Source organism: Euprymna scolopes, chromosome 13 (assembly GCF_053919585.1).
Source record: "Euprymna scolopes isolate OS-2025 chromosome 13, ASM5391958v1, whole genome shotgun sequence".
In the NCBI taxonomy this organism is placed as follows: Eukaryota; Metazoa; Mollusca; class Cephalopoda; order Sepiida; family Sepiolidae; genus Euprymna; species Euprymna scolopes.
In genome coordinates this window covers 127754868-127775658 of record NC_136494.1, presented here as the reverse complement: position 1 = coordinate 127775658, position 20791 = coordinate 127754868, and the positions used below count along the sequence as shown (strand labels likewise).

At 30.5% G+C, this 20791-nt stretch overlaps 1 protein-coding gene across 4 annotated transcripts in view; it reads right to left on the bottom strand.

Moving 5' to 3' along the window:
- LOC145292185 (ubiquitin-like modifier-activating enzyme 6) overlaps positions 1-20791 on the bottom strand; it is a 577203-nt gene that overhangs the window by 556094 nt on the left and 318 nt on the right. The gene's annotated exons all lie outside the window — the stretch shown is intronic.

The window sequence follows — 20791 nt, the reverse complement described above, 5'->3', positions numbered from 1 at the left end:
TTCAAGTTATCAATCGGCATCTGAAATATCAGAAACAAAATCTAAATTTTCTGTTTGGGAAAGTTAAATTCCTGCAAGCTAGATGTGGTTTTCATTTTTTGAAAATGCTGTAGATAATTAAATAAAACAAATAAAAAAACGAAAAAAACGAAAACATTATATTTTCAAAACAGATCAATTAGAGGAACATATCGGTTTTTCAGTTGAAAAAATGAAGAAAAGATGAAAAATCATAAAGATGTAAAGGAAAAAAACAGATAACATGATCTGACATTTATTTCTGGTTCGAGTTTCAAGGGTTTCTTACTAATTCGACCCCACGTTATAATTTAAGAAGAGTAGAAAATGGATCTTGGTTTTACTTTCGGCAACCTCATAACTTTTGATTCCCTTATTTTGTTCTTTAGTTCTCATATTCCATGAACAATGTTTCTGACAAAGAGGGAAGAATTGCTGTTTTCTTGGTCAGAATCTATTCCATCTAACACTTATTGTTGGCAAGTTTTTGATCCTTTTTTTTTTTTTTTTTTTTTTTTTTTTTACAAAGGAGTTACCACTTATCAAGGCCCAGAAGCCAATTGAGGATAAGGGTAATTGAGTGTACAATATTCAATGGACAATATTGTAGTAATTGTTAGTAACGGAAATTTGGTAAATTACATCACGTTACTGAAGGAGACGACTCATCAAGAACTTGTTTACATTGGACTTGAAGAAGATCATATTGTAGTCAGCTGGAAAGTAAGGAAATGGAAGAGAGTTTCATAGGCGTGCAGTTCTAAGAAAGAATCTTTGTTCATGGAATCTACGTTTAGGTTTAGGCATGGTGGAGGAAATTATTGATAGTGGTTTCAGCTAGACATGTGTTTTTTTCGTGAAAATTTGACAAGAGAGGGGCCATAGATTGGAGCTCAGACGAGCACTTGCCATAAAAATCTTGATGTGTTATATTTTTATTTCTAATCTCTTTACATAAAGTGGCTTCATGCCTTGTCTGGAGCGATTTCCATAAAAAAAAGAGATGTTTTTAAATACTTTTTTTTAGTCAAACCCAGTGTTTTATTAAGTTTTTTGTAGGATTTGATAAGATGGCCACTAAAAAGTGACATCAGACACTTGAATTTTGTATGAATGACTAAAATACAAAACAGCTGCTTCCTTTAATATCTGAATGACTGATCGAGAGAGAGCAGCACTTCATATTTGCTACATTATTAATAAAATTATGAGACAGCTACACATGTATTTCTCGCATCAACGTAACTTTGATAATTACACATTGAATTATTATTTTTATCTCCTACTAGAAGATATACCTGGCGTTGCCCGCTTTTAAACATAACATTAAATTCCTTTAAAAAAAATGAAGTAAAAAAAAAGACAAAAAGAAAATGAGACATGTGCATGCGAGTATTATGTTTTTTCTAAACAGTTCAAATCTTGTAAGTAAAAAAAAAATATTCGAACTGAGATCGAAACCAAAACCTAAAGACAGTGAGTCAAGTACGATAACTATTAGGCCAGCTTGCTAAGATCATTAAAAAGTGTTTTCAAACCTTGTGAAACAGTTGACAAACAGATAAAAATCCGATGTCCCCCCCCCCCAAGTATGAATGTTAAAATTTTGACTCCTTATCAGCAATTTTTTCTGGATGAAAACTGATTAAAAAGATTTTTATGTGTCTGAATACTCTATATACCAAATTTCAAGTCTGTAATTCCAAAATTCGTTGAGTATATAGGTTGATAAGTGTCTTCACACATTCTCACTTTTATAGATATAATAGATTAATCGATTTGAATTTATAGAAAACGTTCCAGATAAGGCATGAAGCCACTAGATGTAAGATGCTAACAAAAAGGAAACATGATTATCGTAAAAACAGAAGATGTTTATTAGCCTTAGTCTTCAAAAAAACAAAGCTACAAACCAGACAACAGAAACAGTTTCACAATGTTATAGTTCTTGGAAAGAAGCTACTGGAATAGGAAGCTGTTTTATAACAATAATAAGGCATCAAAACAGCGAATTGATTAAGACCACTAGACAAATGAATCAAACAAGCTGGAACAAAAGAAGCAGGGAATAGATCACACAATTCTGAAGAACACATGCTATGATAATATTCACAGAAAATTATTTATTAAAATCTTAAAATCAGAAATATAATGGAGTAAAATTGTATTTAAAAATAATATAAATAAAATTAAATCCACTAAAATGCATTTGGTTTTCTTTGCTAAAAATGGTCAGTCATTTTAACCTTTTGTTTATAGTTGAAAAAAAAAAAAAAAAAAAAATGAACCCTTTGAAATTTGAAAATAATTTGGAAACATTTGAACTATGGATTCATTTAAACATGCCTTAAAATTCTTAGCAAATTCTGATGTATCATAAGATGGAATGTTTTGGAAGTTATTTAAATCCAATAATTTTATAAACTAGCATTTCAGCCCGGCGTTGCCTGGGTGTTTGGAGGTGTATGTTGAGCAAAAACAAAACAAAAGAAACGGTCGATTTTTTTAACTTTGACCCCTATTATGACCCCTTAATATTTATTGTTTTGGGCTCAAATCAAGTTATTAAGTTAGATCCATGTCCAAGGAACCTATATCTAAAATTTCAAGTGTTTAGACCCAAAATTGTCGGAAGAGTTTGGTAGAGTTCTCAAAGGTCAAATCGTTGAAGTATATCAAATTTCGAGTCTGTAGACTTAAAATTGTCAGAGTTATTGCATAGGGAAATGTACACAGACACACGCATAGACATGTTCACTCTTATAGATTGAGATTGAAACATTACCCTAACAATAATCAGTTATCATTTTATATCAATTTAGTTCAATTGAAAATTTAATGGTCACACAATACTGTAATAATTAAAGTTAACTTTCAAAATCTTATTCAAAAAGGATGGGTAGATAGAAAATGGCCACCAAGTTCATGTTTTATGCAAAAATTGAAACTGAAAGAAATTTTTACTTCACATATAAATTATAAAAATAATTGTTCATAAGGAAAGTTTGCTTTGTTCAAAAAAGTTTTTTGTATTGAACAACATAACCTATCATTTGAATATTTCCACCTCCAACCGTCAATTGACTGTGAACAATGGTTCAATACGCATGATAAATTACAGACTTCACATCTTGAAGAATTGGCTATGAAACGATGCTTGGCAATCCACTGAATCATTTCGAAATTGTCAGCTTTCGGACAAGTTTGAATATTATTATTTCTACAGTTCGCATGAAATCATTATAATAAACATCATGTACAAGACTTGTTGCATTCTAAGAACTCAGTGACCATTTTCTATGTTGCTGTGTTTACGCATTACCGAAAAAAAGAAATAATTTGGTAAAAAATAAAAGAAATAGCAAAGTAAAAAACTGAAAAACTAAAGCAAATACAGTCGATGTACTTTAAGAATGACTACAAATAGTTAAATTTAACAGATGCAGCATGGCAAGTGTCCAAGATCCCTCACAAATAAAAACGGTGCAGTAAAGTCACTATGCATACCAGAGTTGCATCTTAATTTTACCATAAGTTTTTTGTGTATAATATTTTGAAAAAAAAAAAGGAAAACAGAAAAAGCAGTTACTTTTCAAACTAAAGAATTTTTTAATCTTTTATATGTGACCCTGGGGATGCTCTGAATATTCTCAGACAATAATTTCTGCTAGGACCAATTGCACAACATTCAAAACAAGAGGTGGCAGGCCTACAGTCCGTACAAAGTCCTGTGCATCATGAAAACTAAGTTCTCTCAAACTATGATTGTTTTTAGTGTGGTTCCAGTGAAAGGCATATGTCACCTGACATTTTCAAAAATGGATTCAGATTCAATTCAAATGGTGATATACATACGGCATAATCACGTTGACACACCGGTTCCCGTCAGATCACCGAAGTTAAGCAACATTGAGCCTGGTCATTACTAAAATGGGTGACCAATTTGGGAAGTCCAGATGCTGCCTGTAGGCGGACGTCGACACCTCCCTGCAAAAGGTTGCAAAAACCTAACGTCGTCATCTCCCCTAACGGGGATATACATGCAACTGGGGACCGCTTGTGAATTTCATACTCCCATGAAACTTCCTCCTTCGGAGGAAGCCAGTTAAACCCTGAATAGGGTTGGTGCTGACTGCACACATGCACATACACACAAATGGTGATATTGCGCTGCTGTGTGGAGAAGGTGGCCACAGGAAGGCGATACATGTGGCAGTAGAACTCTGCTTTGCATCACACCACTTCCAGTAAACCTCAGAAGTGTCTGAGAATTTCCACAACTTCATCAGTCTCAACATTTGACACAACTTGTCTGATTGCAACCCAATGGACAATTATGTGTGAGGTGTGGTTGATTGTTTGTTTGTTTTGTTGGGTTTTACGGCTTGTCAACCCGGTGTAATTGAAAAAAATAAATAAACCGTTTCACCTACAACACCAAGGAGACCTGATTGCCATGATCAAACCGGTATTCAGGCATCTTGCAAAGAACACGGTGAAGGCTGCATGTTCCAGGCTCAGGTTCTGCCTGAAGACAACAGAGGTTCAAGGCAGTTCCTTCAAGTGGCCTGTATTCAGCAAATGTCTTTGTCAAATTTATTTAGAGCAAAAAGGCAATAGAATTATTCATTGTTGTAAACCAAAGATGGTGGCAGGTGTACTCATATTGAATATGGGTTGAATGTTAAGCAAAGTAATGAGTCAATCCGCATGTCTGGCTCATAATAATGTTAACCTTATTTGATAACATAAACAAGAATGTCATTAAGTTTATCTGCTACATTTAAATCTATCAGACTAAACTTTCATAAGATTTATTTTGTTGGTTAACATGTTGGCAAACTATCAATGTTGAGCTAATAATTCAATGCATTATCAATGCTGTGAGTAATCTTATATATAAAAGGCACTATGTCTGTCTGTCTGTTTGTTTCCATATTTTCAAACTATCTCTTCCAAAACTAAAAATCTCAGAGCGGCGCTAGGGGCCTCAAATGATTGGATTTTTTATGGACTGTTCTTTTATCGGTCTTCAGACAGTTAAAATAGTTTTTAAAGGGTCAAAATTGAAAAAAATCTTTATACATTTTTTACCTCCATCTTAGTTTTATTTTTAATCAGTTCATATGCGTGTTACGTCGGTACAGTGGTAACATTACCAGCTTTGAATGCTACAGTTTTGCTTTCGGTTTCAATTCTAACTGATGGCACCCAAATACTTGTTTTTTTACCTTTGAAATCACGACTCTATAATAATATATACGAAATCTGGAGAAATTAAAATATCATATTTAAGCATATTTTACGACTGGGCAAAGACAGCCCCCTGCCTCGCTAGTTTAAACATAATTGTTAATATATTTCACTATCAAAAAAAAAAAAAAAATAGATTAAAAAATAAGTAGAAATTATTTTTCAACATCAAATTGATATAATCAAATTATTTATATATTAAGAAAAAAGATTAAAGAAAATTCTAATAGTTTATTTAGATTTATGTAATATTTTTATTTTTTCATTATCTCAAATGAGATTTACTTTGTTCAAAAATCTTTTGACTAGTGTAGTATTTATTATTTAATTATTGGAATTCTTTTGAGATGAGTAATTTGTATATTTTATTTATTTATTTGCGGACTATTATCCTCATCTTTATAGTTGTTGTGATGAGGATAATAGTCCGCAAATAAATAAATAAAATATACAAATTACTCATCTCAAAAGAATTCCAATAATTAAATAATATATACTATTCAGTATAGACCCGATAATGGATGATCAAATAACAAAAAAAAAAAAATAAATAAAAATATATGGATTTCTAAGACTAAAAAATCCAACCTTGATTGCCTGTTGGGGCCTGTGACGCAGTAGATAGAGACGTTGAATCTCTACAGTCCTAGGTGAGCATTGTCTGAAGATAGCAGTTTCAATCCTACTCAAAGCCAGCCAGAGGATTAGTTGGCCTAGATGTGGTGAGATGACAACAACTATAGAAGGCAGCATTCACTGAAGATACAGTTGGAGATTCAGCATTCCTATCCCATCGCGGTTAACAACCTGACGAATGCCAGAGGAATAGTTGGTTGAAACGTCTAAGTAAAACAGCAACTATAAAGATGAGGATAATAATCCACAAATAAATAAATAAAGTGTAGTATCTGTTCTAATTCTGCATTTAGTCTATTCTTGGTCAATTAAGAAGTCCTTTGAAACTGAGGCAATTTAAATTTTTCTTTTCAATTCAGAATGCCTCTTTTCAAGGAGCAGGATTTTCTCAACATTAATAACTAACCTTATGTTTATCATCGTGGGGAGGACAGTAAATAATCACTAAATAATCAAAAGTAAAGAAAAACATTTTACCATTTAATAAAACACTTTTTTTTTTAATGTAACAAAAAAATCTTGATATATTTATATTGTCCCCGGTTATATTTTAATGAATATCCATCAACTTTGCGGATGCATTTAGCTTGAAGTGAGTCAGATACGTAAAAAATGAGTTTTTAATTGTAGTTTAATGCGTCTTTTGGTTGTAAAATTCACAGAAAATTAATCAAGATTATCCAATAAATGGCAACATATAAAAAGGACATTAAACAGAATGATGGTGATAATAACCAATCAAAATCTGCTATAACTTCGTTTTTAATGTTGTTTTGTTGAACTAAAACATTGTTTGAAATAAAAAATAAACGCATTTCAGTATAAATGATAAGCGACTAGATATGAGGAATAACTACAAAGAGTTATTTTCTAACTGAAACTTTTCCAGAAAACAATTATTGAGAATATAAGTTGAGTTTATTGTTTGAAAAACAATGGCTATTTATTTGAATTATCAGGAGTGATTTTGTGATTTCAGCTGTTTTTATTTTCATTTCAAAATAAACAACAAAAAAGGATATTTGTATGCCATCTCTATAGTTCAAGATTAAATTATTTCATTAATACTTCATAAATTCATTACAGAAAAACAAAACTTTGATGTTAAATGAAGAAAATGTCTATCATGACTATTTTCAAGTATCAATAACAAAATACATGGCTAATTCACACAATTTGGCATTTATTGTTTTCTGGATATTAAAAAAAACAAAACATTGGAAATATAATAGAGAAAACTATTACCCATAGAAATATGTTGGTGAAATTTAGGATTTATTTGAATTTAATGTAATTTTCTTGAAAAATTGTCTTTGACAATTATGAAAAACGATCGATCTGCTTTCAAAAGATTAAAAACTAATAATCGAATCAAATAAAGTTGAATGCGTTTCTTTACAATGAAAAATAAATGCCATATATTTTTTTTCCAATTCTTGACATGACATTCTGGTTACCATTATGTATGGCATAATCTCATCAGATCACCAAAATTAAGCAATGTTGAATTTGGTCAATACTAAATAGGAATACCAGGGACTGTATGTAGAAGGACATGATGAATACCATTACTAGTTTATATATATATATATATATATACATATATATATACATATATATATATATATATACACACCTTTTTTATCCAACAGAAGATAAAAAAATGTTTTACTCAGCACATCATATATTACATGGAAGTCTAATTTTATATTTGGATATTTTCAACAAAACATGCAAATATGAACACCAATGATTGAACCTGTGGAAATGTAATCCATATAGTTATGATTTATTGGGATTTTTCATGAGCATCCTCAGTTATATATAGTATAACTACCTCCAACAAAGAAGTTGTTTTCGGTTGAGTTTGTTTTGTACGACTTAGTATCCATATTGCTTGACCAATCATCAAACTTGGTCAAAATATCAGTTATGCTCAACTTAGAACCGATTTAATTTTAAGGTCAAGGCCACAGAAAAGATGAAAGTCAAAGTTTTGGCAATACCTTCAGTTCTGCTTTTTGTAGAGATTTGCTACTTGGCCCATTTTGTAGCCAACGAAGTCCCGTATCTTGTATGCCTAACCTTGAAAAGTTTGATCAAGGTTAATATCTTGACAGAATTTCAACTTGATTTTACCAAACTTGTTATATGGATCTCATGTTCTGCAATAACACTGTACAATTTTACCCGACTCAGTTTTTTGAGTTATAAACGTTTTTGTGGCATTAGTTTGGGAATACTTCATATAATATGGAAAAGTAATGTTTGTCAGACTAAGGTTTGCAGTCTCCTGATTGACATGTTGGCAGATGGTTTACAGCTGTATATGGGTGAACGATTAACACACGTTTTATTGCATTAAAAAAATTAACAGGCATTTGACAACATTTTCCTTTGCAATGAATAAACTTTTTTACAATGATAGGAGTATTCAATGAACATAGTGTCTCCAATGATGCTGGGTTAAACAGAACTGAGAGGGAAAAGATAACGAAATACCAATGTCTTATGTACAACATGAAAAGAAACTGGAATCTTAGGAAGATCTTCATCATTCCAATGATTATAGGAGCAACTGGACTCATGAAAACGAATTTTAAAAACTACCTGTTAAATATACCAGGTGAACCAAGTGCAAGAGAGATTCAAACAATAGCACTTTAAAGAAAGAGTTAGAATCTTAAAAAGATCTCTCAGTTGGAATGTATGTGAGTGAATGTCTGGCATCTAGTAGGATGCTCCATTCCCAGCTTGAATAAAATAAGAAAATAAAAATAAAACAAAGAGAGAGAGAGAGAGAGAAAGAGAGAGAGAGGGAGAGAGAGAGGGAGAGAGAGAGAGGACTTGAATGCCTACTAGACACTATCTTTTAGTGTCCAAGATCTTTCTGTACATACGTTTGTCAAGACAATCTGGCATGACGATACTTTTTCCTACAACTAAACCTTGACTAAATATTCAATATAACATTGTATTTGAAACCCAAATAAAATTCCCTCAGCATGGCTATCTTACATTGAATTATACAAAGATGAGTCCACCTTTTCTAAGTGATGTTGTCTATAGCAACAACACTGAGCTGGATACTCCACCAGACAAGATGAATTTCTGTCCTGGAATCCAGTAAGACCCAGAAACTAAAAGAAAGATATACTATAACGTAGTTAACCAGTTAAGTAGTGAGAAGAAAATGAATATTCCTAGCTTTTTTTTACTAATTCAACATTTGAGATGTATTATTTTATTTTTATTTATTTATTTTCTTAATTTTTATTTTTTATTTTATTTCAATTTTTTTTTTTTTTTTTTTGTATCCTTTAAGATGAGACTTCATAATTTGTGTATTTATTTTTTGTTAACTATTATCCTCATCTCCATAGTTGTTGTTGTTTCACCACGTTTCGGCCAACTTATCCTGACTGTTTTCAGATGGTTAACCGTGATGGGATAGGAATGTTGAGTATCATAACTGTATCGCCAGTAATTACTGCCTTCCATAGTTGTTGTTGTTTTGCCACATCTTTACCAGGTCAGTAAGTAAGAGGAAAATTAATATTCCTAACTTTTTTTATTAACTTAGCATTTGAGAGATAAATGAGGACTGTAATGAAATATTCGAATATCGTACGTATTGTATGTAGAGATGAAGTGTAAGCCCCAAGAAGGGGCCCTCTTGATTTTTGAGAACTTAAGAAAAATGAAACTAGAGCAACCATATTCAAAGATGAACTAAGGCTGATATCACATTGTAAAAAAAACACCACCTACAAAATGTTTTATTTAGCTAAAATTCCTTTGAAATAGGCCATCACATATAAACAAAAACAGTTCCAATAAGATTTGAGGGGACGTTTGATATGATATTACAGATGCAAAATCTCACTTTCTTTATTTTTTAATTTAATGATTTACTTTAATGTTCCAGGATTAAAAGCATTTATTTGGATTGAAAAAGTGTCAGGTTCTAAAAACATTTCTTTCAATTTTGTAAAAGGCAATATTAAATTTATTGGGTCTTGAACATATGAAACAGAGTAAGTCAGCCCTTCCACCTGCGTCTCCTTGTGATTGATAGCTTTGTTTTATTACTTAAATGTTTCATCAGTCATATAGTGGAGATATAGGTCAGTGTTCTAAGCAAAAATATCTTTTTTTTAATTTCTGATAGATCTTAATATTCAATCCTGATCGATAAAGTATTGTGAAGGAGCTTTTATCCTCACATTCAGAAGTCCTCTTACTGTCATCTATAACACGGAGAACAAATAAAAACATTTTTTTTTATTCAACAACAGTATATCATACTTCAAGAATTTTCATTGGCTATTAATCTATCTTCTCTCTTTTAGATAAATGGTTTACTCTCATTTAAGTGTAAATAGAAAAAGAGAGGGAGGAAGGGAACAGGAAGACAGAAAGAACGTAAAAAGAGAAATGAAGGCGAAAAGAATTCTAGTTGACGAAACAGCCTAAGTCATCTGGTCCACTTTGTGTCGTTACTTTTTCCTAATTACATTAGCAGTTCAATGGATTAACACACCATATTTAAAAAAAAATTTTAAGTTTGAATCTCACTTAGAGTATAAGTATTTTTAATTTTATTTTGTACCTTTTATTTATTTAAAAGATTTTTACAGAAATTAGTCCCCCCCCCCCCCGAGTGATACTGGGTAATCCTATTAGTCATTAATATTGTCGCCATTCATTTCTTTTCAAGTACCAATAGGATTTTTTGATATCATGTTCATATTATTCTACAGGTTTTGAAATGGCAAAAGGAAACATTTTTGAATTCTTCTCATAAAATAAGTTTTCATCCATTGCAGTGATTTTGCAAATTTTTAAATCGATGACAATCTGTTGGTGTGAAGTCTAGTAAATATGATGGGTGATGCATAATTCCCCAGGCATATTTTGCATGAAGATTTTGGCAGTTTCTGCAATGTGAGGTTTAGTCTTATTCTTCATTCATAAGAAAAACCTCACCAGAGGAATGGTGACAAAATTGTTTCATCATCAAGTCTTAAAATAATATGTTTCATCATCAAGTTATCTTTCGAGAAATGTAAATATTTTCTTACAGGAAATCTAGAGAGAAAAAAGGGGGAGAGGCAATGAGGGGAAACCACAATGACAGTAAGACTCCTGGTAACAGATACAGCTAAAATATAACAGATACAGCTAAAATATATAAGTCAGTAGAGCATTGGATGCCAACCGTTAGGATTCAGGTTTGGAATCTTGCTATATATATATATATATATATATATATATAGGGTGAGCCAAAAGTAGATGGACAGTAAAAAGTAATTTATTTAGAGATCACGCATATAGATACAATTATATGTAATAAAACAATTATATTAATAAAAATTAAATGTTATTTATCAACGCAAGTGCTCAAACTGTTTTTCTTCTTGTTTTACACAGCTTTGAAGTCTGCCTCTTATGCTGCAACAAACATTTTCTACTTTTGGCTCACCCTATTATATATATACTAGCAAAAGTACCCGTCGTTGACTGGGTTCAAAAACAGCCTACAGAAAATGGACTCTGATTTATGAAAGTATGATAGGTTATGAAAAGGAAGAGTTGTAAAGAGATAGCTTTGAATTTGGGGGTATCAAAACCAAAGCAAAATATGATGAAAGTAAAAATAAAATAGATAAACCCCATAATTTATTATACCATACCTGTTCACACTGAAACACTTATCACAATATTCTGTGGATCTATATTAAAAAACCTTGTTAAACTTTGTGACATATTTCCATTCTATGGAGGTCAGGTGCGAACGAGCACCCCATAATTTTATTATACCATATTTCTTCAAACTGAAACATAATTATCAAAGTATACTTACGCAGATAGATATAAAAAGTCTTTATTAAAGTTTGTGCCTATTTCCATTCTATGGAGGCCAGGTGCGAACGCAGACCCCACAATTTTATTATACCATCCCTATTTAAGTTAAAACATACTTATCAAAGTATTATTATGTACATCTATATCAAAAACACTTGTAAACGTTTTTTTTTTTAAATTTTTAAATTTTTTATTTCCATACTTTGTGGACCAGGCGCGTACGTAGACCCCACAATTTTAATGAATCATTTTGCCAGATCAAACATACCCATTCCTGTGTCTCGATACATCTTCTATCTATATATGTGATCAGTTTTCTATAATAGTCAACCATATAGGAGCCTATTCATGACCAGACACACACAGAGACATTCAGCTTTATATTATAGATATATATGTTATCCATGGATAAGTGTTTCACTGCTACTGCATCTCATCAGCATGACTGACTATGACAGAATTTCAAATATAAATATATGTATATAAGACAGAAAGATAAAGATGTATAACTTATGTAAAGATTTATATAATTTAAGACTAGTTTAAGAAAAAAACATATCACTTGAAGTTATCTATATAAATGCTATTTACACTTGCAAAGAAGGGGAAGGATACTTCAAACCAACATTAGTTCTTAACACAAAAATTATTATTTGTAAGTTTAAGACTTAAAGTATCGTCATAATAATAATTGAATATAAAGGGATCTATGTTATTACACTTAGTAATTATACTACTAATAATAGTAAGGTTACTACTATTACTACTACTAATAATAGTAAGGTTACTACTATTACTAATACTAATGATAAGCATGGAACTAACAACAAATAACTACAACATTGATAAAAATACTTTAACATATATCGGTTCTACTGCTATACTGATTAAACAAAGAATTGTTATACATGATATTTACTTAGCTAATAATAAATATGCTAATTTTACTTTGTCGTCTTAAAATGGTTTGGGTCCTAAGCACTGATAAATCGCATACGATGCAGACTATGCAAACATGCACAATGTTGCATGCTACACACAGCAGACCTGCAAGGGGAGAAATATTTAGCTAAAGGAAAAGAGATACAGCATAATCACCTTGACACACCAGTTCCTATCAGATCACCAAAGTAAAGCAACGTTGAGCCTGGTTATTACTAAAATGGGTGACCAATTTGGGAATTCCAGGCACTGTATGTAGGAGAACATCGACACCTCCCTGCAAGAGTTGCAAAAACCTAACGTTTTCATCTCCCCTAATGGGAATATGCATGCGACTAGGGACCGCTTGTGAATTTAATACTCCCATGGAACTTCCTCTTCCCGAATAGGGTTGGTGCCAACCGGCACAAAGGAAGAGAGACCACTCAAGAAATCAGCTGGCTCTTTAAAACAATATCTTCTTCCATACTATGACTGCGGACCACTTGAGACATTACAAAAGTTATTTTTTATTTCTAGCGATTACTGTGGCCCATGATTTTTTAGCAGGATGGGCAAGGGCGATCAAGTTAATTTCTGTGGGTTTGAGAGACAAAAACCTTTGCTATAAGCCGATGAACTGTTTGTGATGTGATGTAAGATCTGTTTGTATTGATCTGCAAGCCTGTTGTTGTTCAGTAGAAGAAAGCAAGAATTACAGTTTTGTTTGGAAGGAGAATTCTTTTATTGCATCAGTGAGAGACTACATATCAGCGTCAGAATCAAGCACCAATTCAAGCAGACAATAATGGCCGTATACAGACTAAATGGTCAGTACTTAAAGGGACAATCCTTATCAATCAAGCTTCAAATATTACAATCTTTAGATGTCATAGATATTCTACTATGAAATTTAGATAATGTATTTTTTTATAAACATTTTTTATATGAAACTAAAAACAATTACAAGAAGACTCTCCAACCACTGATAGTCATGACAAATAACATTCTACCTAAGAATTTTTTGCTGCTCTAGTCTAACATAAAATTCTAGAAAATGCTTGGCACTGCTAATATTAGCATTCATAAGGTAAAATTCATGCATAAAAAAATTGCTATAGAAAAACTTGAAAAATAAAATGCAGGAATTTCAAAAGTATAATTAATAAAAAAAATATCAGAAAAATTTTATTTTTAAACTGTTATCAATTATCTTTGCAAAATAGAACAAAGAAACAAAAAAAAAACATCAAAATGTACCAAGATTCTAAAAATATATGACTATTTGAATACTCATCCCCAAAAATTTGATTATTTAAAAAATTAGGGCAGAGGGGGGGAGGCTCTTTTTTTTATGGTAGTGTGATCGTAAAGCACCAAATCTATGCACATACACACACACACACACACACACACACACCCATATGTGTATATCAATGTATCTTTTGATTCAATATTTTGTTTTAGTCATGAAACTTTATCTAGAATAAGCATTTATTGAACAAAGTCAGATTAAATTTACAAAAAGTTTGAAGTAGAAGTGGAAGAGAGATAAGCCCATCAAGTAATAGGTAATGTGAGGATGATAGTAAGTAAAACGTAGGGTGTGTATGTCAGTTCATAAATGAAAAAAAAAAAAAAGAATTTATAATTCTCTCCATCACTACTTTTTTTTTAATTTGTTTAACTTTTTTTTTGTTCATATCAGATGATATTAAGGATGATAATATCACTTGAACAATGTTGGACATTGAATCACTTCCGAGTGACTATAACAGTGAGGGAGAATATATCTGCCCTACGACTGATTTAAATGAAATTTGCTCAGGCTTTTTCCTAGTCACATGATTGCAGCAGAAAATATAACAAATTGTAAGATTTTACACATAAGATCTACATCGACAAATGCATGCCAACATGTAAAATGGATGTTACACCGAACATAATGATGATGATGATGACACTGGTGCAAACATTATTTTTCTATCAAAGAATGTAAATCAAATGATGGTATTATAAATCACGATTGTGCTCAGTGTTCAGAGTACAATTGTTGAGGCTCAATGCCTTAGGGAAATTCTAAGCCAGCCAAGAATTTAAAGGTGCTATTGTAAAACTCATGAAAGATAGCATTCCTCACATTTACATACCCAAGCTGTCCAAGAAACGATCAAGAAGGAATTAAAATTGACAGTGAATATAAACAAGGGTATCCACATAGGTTAGAGGGGAAATATTAGACTACTAAAAGTTGGGCTAGATTCTCTTGGTGAAAAGAAACAAATATTAGCCAGGGCCAGGGAATTACATAACAGCACCAATGAGATCCACAGCAGACCTGACCTGACTAAGAAACAACAGATTGCCGCAAAAAAAATTGCAGGCTCAACTCTCGAAAGTACAAAAAGGAAACCTCACCAAAAATTGTATCATCAAACAGAGCAGAATCATTGAGCAGGCACCCAATCCTGATCCTACAGAAGTGCAGCAAACACAAAGGAGATAAAGGTACCTCCAAGGCCACAGGCTCAGACTACAGAAAGGAAGAGCCACAAAGACTTATATCAACACCAATTTTCCTACTGAGCCAGTGATCCTACCCTCATATTCCTCATGTGAACTACTAGTGCTACTTGACACTCTTCGATAGAAGAGGATCAAAATTTTAACTTATGGTCAAAATACCCTAGTCAAGTAATCAATGACTTATACTTATGATAATCATTTTTGTATTTAATGTCATCAACAGCCAAAAAAAAACGCGTTTAAGAAATTGCAAAATGCAATATTTATTTAAATAGTAATATTTTACAAAATATTTATTACAAAGTAATAATTATTTAAATAATAATATTTTACAAAGTATTTATTACAAAGTAATAATTATTTAAATAGTAATATTTTACAAAGTATTTATTACAAAGCAATAAATATTTAAATAGTAATATGTTACAAAGTATTTATTACAAAGCAATAATTATTTAAATAGTAATATGTTACAAAGTATTTATTACAAAGCAATAATTATTTAAATAGTAATATGTTACAAAGTATTTATTACAAAGCAATAATTATTTAAATAGTAATATTTTACAAAGTATTTATTACAAAGCAATAAATATTTAAATAGTAATATTTTAAAAAGTATTTATTACAAAGCAATAATTATTTAAATAGTAATATTTTACAAAGTATTTATTACAAAGCAATAAATATTTAAATAGTAATATTTTACAAAGTATTTATTACAAAGCAATAATTATTTAAATAGTAACATTTTACAAAGTATTTATTACAAAGCAATAATTATTTAAATAGTAATATTTTACAAAGTATTTATTACAAAGCAATAATTATTTAAATTGTAATATTTTACAAAGTATTTATTACAAAGCAATAATTATTTAAATAGTAATATTTTACAAAGTATTTATTACAAAGCAATAATTATTTAAATAGTAATATTTTACAAAGTATTTATTACAAAGCAATAATTATTTAAATAGTAATATTTTACAAAGTATTTATTACAAAGCAATAATTATTTAAATAGTAATATTTTACAAAGTATTTATTACAAAGCAATAATTATTTAAATAGTAATATTTTACAAAGTATTTATTACAAAGCAATAATTATTTAAATAGTAATATTTTACAAAGTATTTATTACAAAGCAATAATTATTTAAATAGTAATAGTTTACAAAGTATTTATTACAAAGCAATAATTATTTAAATAGTAACATTTTACAAAGTATTTATTACAAAGCAATAATTATTTAAATAGTAATATTTTACAAAGTATTTATTACAAAGCAATAATTATCTATCACGTTCTGAGCACAATTATCAAAGAAAAAGTTTTCTAAGTTTTCATGCACGGAAGAGGGTTCAGTTTATATATTTTGTGTAAATTAACACGGATTTTATAACCAGAAATCTAATTTTTATGTAACGGCAGCAGAAACAACGTTTTTCAGGTACGTAAAATATTTGGCAGAAAATTAATAAAAGAATAAATTAATAAATAATTAGGTAAATACAAAAATAGAAAGAACAAACCACCTTAGAGTTCGAAAATTTGACGCTTATTAAGATAGAATCAACAGATCGATTTTTTAAATATGTTTTTTAAGCAAAAACAATAGTACTTACTTGTCATGTCGAAAATAGTAATATATTAAAAAATTACGAAAATGTATTGAATACAACTGCTATTGTGTTTTTAGTAAAAAAAAAAAAAAGAAAAAAAGTCCATCGCAATGGTCTTTAAAAAATCTGTCATAAGGTTGTCAAAAAGGGATATAAGAATATCCCCTGTATTCGCAATCTTCAATGTATTTATGCAATTTCCCCTAATTTTCTGTAAAAATTACTTTTAACTATAAATAATTTTCTACTCGATGAATTTTCGTAATTTTTTTTATATATTATTATTTTCGGCATGACAAGGAAGCATAGTTGTTTTTGCTTAAAACGACATATTCAAAATAAATAAATAAAAATCGATCTGTTAACTATCTTATCAAGCACCGAAAATTTTTCAAACTCAAAAATGGTAAACTTTTAGAAAATTATAAACTTGAGTTATGTGCCCTTAGCTTCCTTCCCGAATTTTGCAGCTGAGCGAGTTTCCATTTCAGCGCTTTTTTCACATGTGTAATAAAAACTATGACTTAGTAAAAACAAAAAAAAAAAAAAAAAAAAAAAAAAAAAAAAAAATCAAATGACCAAGTTTAAGGAAAATATAAATCAAACGAAGTAATGCCAAAAACCGTGTAAAAATGAAAAATTAATGAAGAATATGAAAAGAATAAAAACAGTTTCTAATTGTGCAAAAAAGAGGCTTTGTCTTCTTTTATTGGCAGTAGTCCAACTAAGTATCGCCGAATAGTTTAGTTTCAAGTCAGTAAGAAATAAAATTTGGTGAACCTTAATCTTACTTTCAAGCAAAACAAACATTAAAAGTTGTGTTAAAAGGGGGACGGCCATTCTCTTGACTCATGACATCACAATCACATGATTCCATCCAATTATCTCTTTGTCAACGTATAAACAAAGTGTTTGTCACCCAATTTCTGCTAGGTGTAAGGGTGGGTAATGCACGCTATATTTACTTTAAATGTGCCCCGGAAACTGTTCTGGAAAATTCCAAAACTTCTGATTTTGCTATAATTTTAACTTTAATGCAAATGTTGATACTATAGCTAAGCATGGTCCCTGAATTTTTATTTCTCCTTAAATCTACTTAAGTTTAAACCATAGTAGTAGTATGTAAATATATCTATAACAAGTAACACAGGTCTGTGTTTTATTCCATCGAAGGAATACGTTAAACGATATATTTACAATTGTTTTTATTTAATTAAATCAGTATGGAATATGCTCACGAAGATACTGTTAAACAGTCAACACTTTAATTGCGATTACAGTAATATTTAATTGAAGGGAATATTTAAAAAATTTTATTCTTAGTATCAGTCAAGTATGTTTGCAGCTTTCGAAATTCTCTTTTCAAAGGACGATTATTTTTGTACGATTTGGAGTTTTAAAAATTACTTTATGATTTAAGATTTACTAACAAATATAAAAATTGGGTTTGTATTACCGTACAGTAGACTCGAAAAAGTTGTCAAAAAACAAATATATAACAAATAAATGTTATCAAAGGCAAGATAAGTTACTTTTCTACCTAACGGGATATGATTTTCGTGTTTTTATTAAATGTAACATGTTTATTCAGCTCGAAAAGCATACAGTGTTTACCGATGTATTGGAAAATTCAAAATGGCACCCGGCACTCTCTTTAACACGGTAAGTTCAGGAAAAGATGTTATAAATAATAAACTAGACAAAATACTGTTAGAAATTCGCTCATTATATGTTACCGTGACATAAGTTGACATATATTCGGTGTTTTTTAAATAGTATTTTATCTAGTTTATTATTTATAACACCTTTTCCCAAACTTACCATGTTAAAGAGAGTGTCGGGCGCCATTTTGAATTTCCAATACATCGGTAAACACTGCATGTTTTTCGAGCTGAATAAACATGTTACATTGAATAAAAACAAAAAAAAAATGTATCCAGTTTGGTAGAAAAGTAACTTATCTTGCCTTTGATAATATTTATTTTTTATAGATTTGTTTTTTGACAACTTTTTCGAATCTATGTGTACAATACAAACCCTAAAAATTTAATTTTAACATCGATTTTTCTTAAGAAAATGGTACTTTTGTATATACTTCTAAAATCAAGTTTGAAATTTTTGGATGTGCCATTATTTTTTGTTTGTTTTTTTAATAATTACCAAGTTCTTTTTTTTTTTTTTTTTTTGAACGCATCACCACTGAATTAAATATTTACTTTAATACGAACTCTTAAATCGTCATGCAATTTTTAAAGCTACAAATCGTAAAAATGTCTTGAAATATAAATTTGGGACGCTAAAATCGTACACAAGAAATTCTCAGATATTTCTTGATATAGTGCTTAAGTTTTTTTTTTACCGGGGAATATGGTAATTATTTTACATTTATTTACTTTATTCAACAATCTTTAAAAAAAAAAAAAAAAAAAAAAAAAAGTAGCGATTCCCGATTGTTCGAATTTATTTACATTCGGAAAGTTAAAACAGTGGCCGGCATTTATTTTATGTGACAATTTTTTTTATTGCACAAATACAATTCAGTAATTCACTAATATTGTTATGGCGCTTATATAGATTAGCCCTTATGGCTCTGCTCATATAGGTTCAGTAATATCAATATTACAAGGTGATGAAAGAGGGATTTAAAAAGAGTACCCTAGAAAATGAGCACTATGGCGTACAAAAAATATTGCCGGTATTCCACGGTAGGGACCATTCAGGCGATTAGCAATAAAATAGTTTCTTCTCAAAGACTGGACCTCCTAGAATTGCACAGGACTAACTACACCTCACTCCGAAAGAAAACAAGTCTCCTCAACAATGACATGGCCTCTGCCGGGTTGAAGGAGTTACAACAGCTGATCAATCACACAAAATGAAACCCAGGTTCCTGAAACGTAAAACAAAAAATGAAAAACACCGATTTATTTACATTGCATTTGTTATCGATGTATTTACAGTGCTGCGACTGCTGCGTTGTATCTTGAAAATTAAATTAAATTTAATATAATAATAATAATAATCGTCGTCAAATCGGGAAGTGTTTGTTCGTTTTCTCCGTTTCAGAAACCGGGGTTTTAATTTGTGTAGTTGTTGTTAGGCTCTTGTAACTTGTTACCAAGTTTTTATGAGATTTTTTGTACCCATACGTGTGCATGCGGCTGATCTATATTTATTGTTTGAAATAATTGTTGATAAGAAAAAAAAAATGGACATATTCCAACTAATAAATACTCAACTCGAACTTTTTACACTGCTGCCTCCAAGATACGAGAGACAAGTAAACAAAAAAAAAATATATATAAAAACGTTTCATAACATTTAATAACATTTTAAGAGTCCGACTGTATTCTCCCAATATTGAATAATAAACAAACATTAAAAAATGTTAGACACTCCTTCGTACCAAAGATCAGAGAAGTGCAAATGAGTGGACTTTAAAGTCTACGGATGGCCAATAGCGTAACAATAGTTAGCTTGCTTTGATGCAATTATGTTAAAGTTACGATTTTTTTCTGTCATTATTATCATATTTTACCGGAGATGGCCAATTCTAAATTTGCCTCTTATCGTCAACAAATGTCTGATCTGCACAAATCACAATGAACTGACTTGGACCGTCTGCCATGCGAGTTGTATTTCAAAATTGACACGAGTCCTTGGCTTGCCAGACCCCCCCCCCTCCCCCAGCACAGTGTTTTGCATGATAATAGGAATCGGAAAGGCAACAAAAAAAGTTAAAGGGCTACGAATTTTAAAGATTTGAAGGGACCAATTTTAATCCGCTGTTATCTTCACAAATCAAGAGTACTTAATTCCGAGTTCTGCATTTTGTTTTTGTGTGCATCCGTACAGGAAACTGCATCTCATTTGTGCTTCTCTAACTTGGTACTCACTTTAAATGAAGCAATTCAAAGAAGTTCCCATAAAAATGACAATTCG